At 33.5% G+C, this 8,072-nt stretch overlaps 1 long non-coding RNA gene across 1 annotated transcript; it reads right to left on the reverse strand.

Annotated features, from left to right (window-relative positions):
* Positions 1–6,121: 6,121 nt before the first annotated feature.
* Positions 6,122–7,524, reverse strand: LOC148279300 (uncharacterized). The gene is made up of 2 exons (XR_015822929.1): positions 7,178–7,524; positions 6,122–6,409 (listed from the first exon to the last, which is right to left on the reverse strand). It is a non-coding gene; the product is annotated as an uncharacterized LOC148279300 (long non-coding RNA).
* Between the last annotated feature and the right edge of the window lie 548 nt (positions 7,525–8,072).

An 8,072-nucleotide genomic window follows, 5' to 3' on the forward strand; every position in this document is an offset into this window, starting at 1 on the left:
AGCGAAGGGTAGTGTAAAAATCCCCAAATTAACCACTACTAGGGGGTGTAGAAGATTTAGAATAGCACCCTGGCTAATTTTGATCTAAACTCAACCGGACAGCGTCACAAATTGACTCATAACAAGAGATGCAAGGTGGTAAAATTACCCCGGTATTTTACGGTAATTTTACCAGATTTTGGCCAAATACTCTATTTTACGGTAATTTTAGGTAAAAAACGAATATGACGTATTAATTTTTATTCTTCGTAGTTACCGCATACAGTAAATTTTCGTTTAGACTTCTGCATCGCGCCTCCAGTTGCATTATCTGTAAACTAAAAAAGGGGCAATGCATCAACAGATGGGAGACATCTCGGGGAGTAAAATCATCGCATGGGCAGGTGTTGATCTCAGATATCTCGGATCTGTGCAGGAAGCTCACGAATTCACCATGTCCCGCCAGGATTTGTGTAAGCTCGTATCTTGCTCGCTGCAGCTTCCTGAAACCAAAGGTTTCATCATCCTGTTGAGGTCTGTCCGATGGTGGAGAGCTGTAGAGGTTTGTACGTCAGTCGTGTGCGGGATCATTCACTCGACTGGATGACTGGATCACAGACTACAGATTGCGTTATTTTAGGGAATGAAAAACTTTTTTAAAAAGGGAAAAACCCGCAGAGCCTTTAGAGGTTTGTTAACAGAAAGAAAAGAAAGAATATTCCATATGGAAGAAAGTTATGAATATACCACAACACCCAGTCATATAAAAATATTCACGGCATCAACTGTCGAATTGCGAATGGTATCCCTATACACCGTTACTAATTCACACTTTGTGTGGATTCAAAAGTAAATGCAAAATATAACATTAAATGATTTAACAAATCCTTTCTCCATAAATGAGCAAAAAAATCACATTAAATAATGACAACATTTTATAAATAAAACATCAAATTATTCTTTCCCTTCGATTTCTGTATAAACAGCCATTATTTAGTTAAAAGTAAAATAATTCACACCTGACTTAAGAAACAGGGTTCTAGATTCTATGGGGTATTATATTTTTATTAGATTTTCATACATCTTTCAAAAGTATGTAGGTACTTACGCTTTAATTGGGAAAATTTCGTGGTTAGGTATTTTATAATGTTTAGGGAATGAAGGAATGGCGATTTAAAATTTACCATAATCTTATTTGATTTTAAAAACTCTCGTTTTTCAAATAAAAATTATTACATTTTATAAATAAAACATCAAATTGTTCTCCAAACAACCATGTTACCCACCGTTATCTACATGTTGAATAGATTTCAGATTATGAATATGCTTAGCGTAGAAGGCGAATTACTAACGTAGGTAATTATAATTAATTTTCTTTAAAAATATTACAATGTTCTATAACACCTGTTAAAATAATAACAAAACATATTGACATACGAGTATAGTCTAATACGTTGGGGGACCTGCACAAAAACCCCCCTTGAACCGTAAAAACGTAAAACCCACAACAAAGATTGTAATTTACATAGTTAAAAAGTTTTAAACAATGTATTGCCCAAAATATATATCACTCTAAAGTAAAATTTCTTCCTCCGCACAGATCGTTAATTAAATTATATAATGTATTATTGTGAAGCATTAAATAAACGAATAAAAAATACTGATGAAAGTAGTCGACTACATTCGATGGGTAAATGTAGTCGACTGAAAGCCCGAATGCAGTAATGTAGTCGAATGAATTCACTTAGAATATTGGGTAGCCTCCTCCCGAGCCAAGGGTAAACATCTTTTCCAACTGAAACTAAATGTAACAGAAAAGCCTTGGTTTTCCAAAGTGATTCTGAACAAGTTTGAGACATCCTCCATATGCAGAATGCGCATTAGGCACTGCTGCAATGGTTCTCACCTGTTCAGAATCCATGTCCGGGACTCTGCCATTTGCGAATGTCAGCTAGATGAGGAAGATTTAAACCATATTTTTTTTGGATGCCCCATAAATGATTGTTATCCTGATTTCCTATCCGACCTCTCTGATATTAATATCCCATTCCCTATTCATATTCTAACTCTCCTGTCCCCACCCAATAAACGTGTATTTAAAATCCTATGTAAATATCTAGTTGTAAATGGTGTAAAGCTGTAAATATGTTTTATTATTACATGTATATATTATATTAAATACTAACATACTAACTTGTACATATTATATTACTAACACATGTGTATATATGTATAAAAAAAAACAAATATACTCGACACTGGCCAGAACACCCAAGTTGAGATGTGAAAAGGCCATGAAAATACGAAGAAGAATGAATTCACTCGACTATAAATAGACCAATGGGCGAGCTTTACGCCAACTATCGAATGAATTAGTAATTTCCAAACTAATGAATTCACTCGACTACAAATAGACCTATGTAGGTTTATAATTTGTTGCTCTACGGGTGGTACTTTTTAATTTTCAAACCATGTCTCCAGTTTCCCATTTGTTTGTTTGAAAATCAGTATTAATTTGTTTAAAAAAAAAAATTACTTTTTTATTAGGGTTATATACAATAAACACATGACTTTTTTATATTCACGTTCCGGCTTTCTAGAAATAAAATCTGTATTAGAACGTGACTTCTGTTTTTCATATAATATTATTAGTTTAAGTAAAATAAAAATTCAAAACATTTGAAAATATTTTAGAATGTAACCGACTCTAAGTTTTCATAAAATGTAGGTATCGTTTTTTGCTTGTGTTCATATTGTTATTCCTTTATATTTGTGTTGTTTTTTATTTTGATTTGTAAATCTATGTCACTTGTTTTTGGCCGATGTTATCACATTTTGGTAGAAGACTTTTTTTCTTATAAAGGAAAAAAAAGTACCTAACATTCCCAAAGCATGGATATTTCTCTCGAAAAACGGAGTTTGTCTTTGAATAAATTTCTGTGTCTAATAATTAATGATGTAAAAATAATTCATGTCGAATGATTCATTCGAATGATTAATTCGATTATTTCCTTCATTCGATTACTTATCATTCGATTAGTAAATTTAGTCGATTATTTTCATCTCTAATAAAAAATATAGATGTTATTCAACAGTAGGTACATATTAAGAACGGTAGTGGTTACACACTTTAATAATACGTAGAGACAAATACCTAACTGTCAACCACAACCCACAACCATAACACGAGATAACTCCAATAGGGATATGATACTGAGAGAAGGGGTCAACACTGTTCTGGCATCAAGGCAACCTATTAGAAATTATGGAAAAGCGGGAGTGTTCTCAGGTTGGGGGTAGGGGAAAGTTTTGACCCCGCTCTTTCATGACATACTGTCGTAGGGAGTAGGGAGTGAGAGGTCGATGCATGCCATGGCTTGGAAATATTATACTGGGTGAAAATTGTTTCCTTTTTGTATAAATATATATTTACATGTATATTATGTATTATAGCAAGTTTATATTTATTTGTCTCTTCGTTCATAAAAATAAATTAACTTGTTAATGATTGTGTATTAAAATGTTGTGTATTAAATAATTGATGTTTTTTTGTAGATGTTTCTTGATAAAACTCCATAGTTAATGATTTAGATAAAATTATAAATAAAACTTCTCGGTTTAGTTTCACTTTTATTTCATTTTGACCATCGAGCGCTTACGCCTAAGAAGGGACGGGACGTTCAGGACTGGTAAATTGTTTTGAACTTTTGTAATATTCGTTACAAGGTTTGGGTATTAAATTATCTCATAAGTTTTGCGTAAATGTTGTAAACAATTTACTAGTCCTGAAGGTACCTCCTCAGGCGAATGCGCTCGTTATGGTCAAAATTAAATAAAATTGAAACTAAATTAAGAAGTTTTATTGATAATTTTGTTTATAATTTTATCTAAATCATTAAAATGTAATTGCCTAGCTTGGAACGGAATATGTGCTCTGGTAAGCAGTAGCTCAATCGCAAATAACTATCTGCGTGCTAATAAGCGACGTGATAACAATTTCTCACAATGGTTGTTTATCGTATTCGCGATCACAATGCAAAATCCGTGAACACCTAATATTAAATGTCAAAATATTTACGTTTCGCGACGTATAATCCTGCTGCACAATCACATATTTGAATTTCGCCGGTGTAAATATAGAAAATATTCTAAAATTGCTATTTTTATTTATTTATTTATCATGCTATTCATTGAATTTAGCCGGCGCGGCGGTTGGCAAGCCGAATGTCAAGAAAAGCAGTCGCCTTAATTGTACAATATTTTGAGTTTGTCCAAATTTTTGTAGACAAGGACTGGATTCAACTCCCTGGGGAGCTGTTTATATTAACAAATTACAACAGAGATGAAGAACATTTAAGAGAAGGTAATATAGAAGTCCAGGCATCTACAGGGCTTATGACCTGTCAATGGCTGGTTTAAGTGGCCACTTTACACACTGTGTAACATTCACCATTCTGCCTATATTTGAACATCTATATTCCTTCAATTCTTTCATCTGTTGATGTTTGTGAAGTTAAAGAGCTGAAACCTTTATTTATGCAGGTGAGATTCATCTAATTGAATTATTTCACCTACATACTAGGCAACGCCTGAAAAGATTATTTTTTCAATTTCTATACTTCTTCATGGACCAGGTAATTTATCAACAATATTTTGAGTTTGTCCAAATTTTTGTAGACAAGGACTGGATTCAACTCCCCGGGGAGCTGTTTATATTAACATATTACAACTGTAGATGCCTGGACTTCTATATATATTACCTTCTCTTAAATGTTCTTTATCTCTGTTGTAATATGTTAAGCCTTAATTGTAATTTAATTTTAACTTTTTTGTATTAGATACTCCTTACTATTTTTATTTTACTTAGTATTTATACTTTATTTTGCAAATGCAATATATTGTATCATTTTTTATAGTAAATGCTGATTTTTCGCCAGCGAACTGTATTTATTTACGAGGAAAACAAAAAACAAACCGACACATGCGTTGATTTGTGACGCGATAACTTAAGCATGTTCATTATCAACAATGTTTGATTATGTCCAACTGCTTGCAGACTGGCTGGATTTCCTCCCTAGGGAGTTGTTCATATTTAAATTTATTTCAACAGAGAGGGAAAAAGTTTTCGAGAAGAAATTTGGAAGTCTAGGCATTTACAGGGCTTATGACCTGTCATTGGCTGGTTTAAGTGGCCACTTTACACACTATGTAACATTCACCATTCTGCCCATGTTTGAACATCCACATTTCCTCAACTCTTCCATCTGTTGACTTTTGTGAAGTGAAAGAGCTGAAACCTTTATCACGTGGGTGAGATTCATCCGGCTGAACCAAATCACCTACTAGGCAACGCCTGGAAACAATTTTCCAATTTTTATACTTCTTCTTTTACCAGGTAGTAATTCAACAATGTTTGATTATGTCCAAATGCTTGCAGACTGGCTGGATTTTCTCCCTAGGGAGTTGTTCATATTTAAATTTATTTCAACAGAGAGGGAAAAAGTTTTCGAGAAGAAATTTGGAAGTCTAGGCATTTACAGGGCTTATGACCTGTCATTGGCTGGTTTAAGTGGCCACTTTACACACTGTGTAACATTCACCATTCTGCCCATGTTTGAACATCCACATTTCCTCAACTCTTCCATCTGTTGACTTTTGTGAAGTGAAAGAGCTGAAACCTTTATCACGTGGGTGAGATTCATCCGGCTGAACCAAATCATCTACTAGGCAACGCCTGGAAACAATTTTCCAATTTTTATACTTCTTCTTTTACCAGGTAGTAATTCAACAATGTTTGATTATGTCCAAATGCTTGCAGACTGGCTGGATTTTCTCCCAGGGAGTTGTTCATATTTAAATTTATTTCAACAGAGAGGGAAAAAGTTTTTGAGAAGAAATTTGGAAGTCTAGGCTGTAAATGCCTAGACTTCCAAATTTCTTCTCGAAAACTTTTTCCCTCTCTGTTGAAATAAATTTAAATATGTTCATTATCGTTCATTGTGATCGCTCAAATGCTCGACAAAGCTTTTAATATGGTTATAATGTATAAATAAGTAAATATAGGATGTCATTAGAAAACTCGAAGAAATAAGAAGGGGGAAGTCACTATTCGAAGGTGATTGTCAATGGACAATAAAAAATGTTTCTTTCAAGTGAAAAAAGCGTATTAATATTTTATTTAAAAGAACACTATTGTAATACAATGCACATAATCGTGTGGGAGTCCATGTGTCCCCACACGAGTAAAAAAAGCAACACAAATCGATTTATACATTTTTCTGAAGATTCCCGGCTTCGAGGCATAAACTTTTATAATTCTGCGCTTCAAGGTTTGAATAAAAAATTTCTGGCACTGAAAGCACTACCTCGACATACATTTATTGTAGTAGCCTGGACAGGCGCGGGAGCAGCACTGCTCGTGATACGTACACTGAAAACAAAACAACAGTTAGACTCGCTTTTAATTTATTTCGTATGGGTAAAAATATGAATTTAATATTAGGGACTATTTTTCCACCATTTACATAAATTTTTAATTTCTATGTTTATTTTATCCTCAAATATATTTTTTAAATGAAAGCATCGATATTAAAATATTGAGGAACAATGGTATAAGCCTTAGAGTAAGAATTCGGTTCAGTTTTTTTGTATTTTTTTTATTGATTTTTTTTTCACATAAGCATTCTTCTAAACATTTTTTTTTTAATTCTCGCCAAACTACATAAGCAGTTTTTTTGCAGGGATTTCTCTCTTTAAACGTTTTGGTAACACAATGTAATAATGTTTACATAAAATATAAAAAAAATATTATAAATATCAATAAAATAAAAGTTTAAAAAAATTAAATCAAGTCTTTTTTGATAACGAAATATATAAAAAATAATAAACAAACACTTTTTTTAACACTGTTTTAAATTGTTTGGATTTCCCATTTTTTTTTTTTACACACAAAACTTAGAATTTAAGAAAAAGATTTTTAAAACCAATTTTGCTTTGTTTTTATTTATATCACTATTCTTTATTTCGTCCGGGAGTCTCTTTACTATGCGAGGGAGTATATACGCCCCGCTCCTCTCTCCATACGCATTTTTGGTTTAGTTGGTGGCATATATACTCTAAAGTAGATACTTTGAGTAGGCAGGACTCACCATCATCATTATTAGATTATCTTTAAAAACACTTTAAAAGGAATACTCACAAAAGCCCCCACGGGTAAGCATTTCTCTTTTCTCGTTAAATTAATCGAATCCCGCGTAACTGTTTGGTACGAAACAGCATCATCCGCAGTGTGTTTATTGCTGTTCAGTAGCTCCACCGCTAGAATATATTTAAGCCAGAAATCTTTGTCGTACTGGAAATTATTCACGTGCATTATGTGATCGTGTTCATTGTCACAGGCTAATTTACTTTCCGCGGAAATAATAACGCCGAGTAAAAGAGAACAGACGATCAATCGCACCTCGAACATTTTCAGTGAGAAACTGGAAACACGTTTATCTGTAATAGGCCGCAGGACGGGCCCGACGAGCTTTGACTGACTCCACTGACTCGGCGAACGAGTGACGGGTCATCTATATAGAACATCCGATATTGTAAACAGAGATAATAAATACTTCGCAATTCGCAATAGCTGTCGTGTCACTGCGCCTATATTATATTGGTTATTGTTATAACTCATTAAACTTTGATAAGATGGCAATAATGAAAAATATCGAGACACACCGGGGAGTGAGGCGTGGGAGGCGCATTATTGGGCGGCCGGACCAGAATCGACCTAAAATTCAATTTTGTCAAGTAGAGTTGAAATAAAATTCATAATTCTAAAACTTTATTTGTTTTTATAAAAAAATAGACAACTTTGTGTATTGCTCCATTAATTTATTATGTCGGCATCGTGGTGTAATGGTCAGCGCTTTTGCCTACCATGCAAGAGATCTCGGGTTCGATTCCTGACATGGTTGATTTGAAATATTTATTTAGAAGGGTATTTTCACACAATAATATTTCATAGTCCCTGGACTGGTACCTGAAGCGTAAAACTGATCATCTTACCTTCATGTAACAAAAAAATAATCAAGATAGGCTGCGATTGG

The sequence above is a fragment of the Micrasema longulum genome, unplaced genomic scaffold, assembly GCF_059751315.1.
Source record: "Micrasema longulum isolate JH-2025_06_02 unplaced genomic scaffold, ASM5975131v1 h1tg000736l, whole genome shotgun sequence".
Classification (NCBI taxonomy): Eukaryota; Metazoa; Arthropoda; class Insecta; order Trichoptera; family Brachycentridae; genus Micrasema; species Micrasema longulum.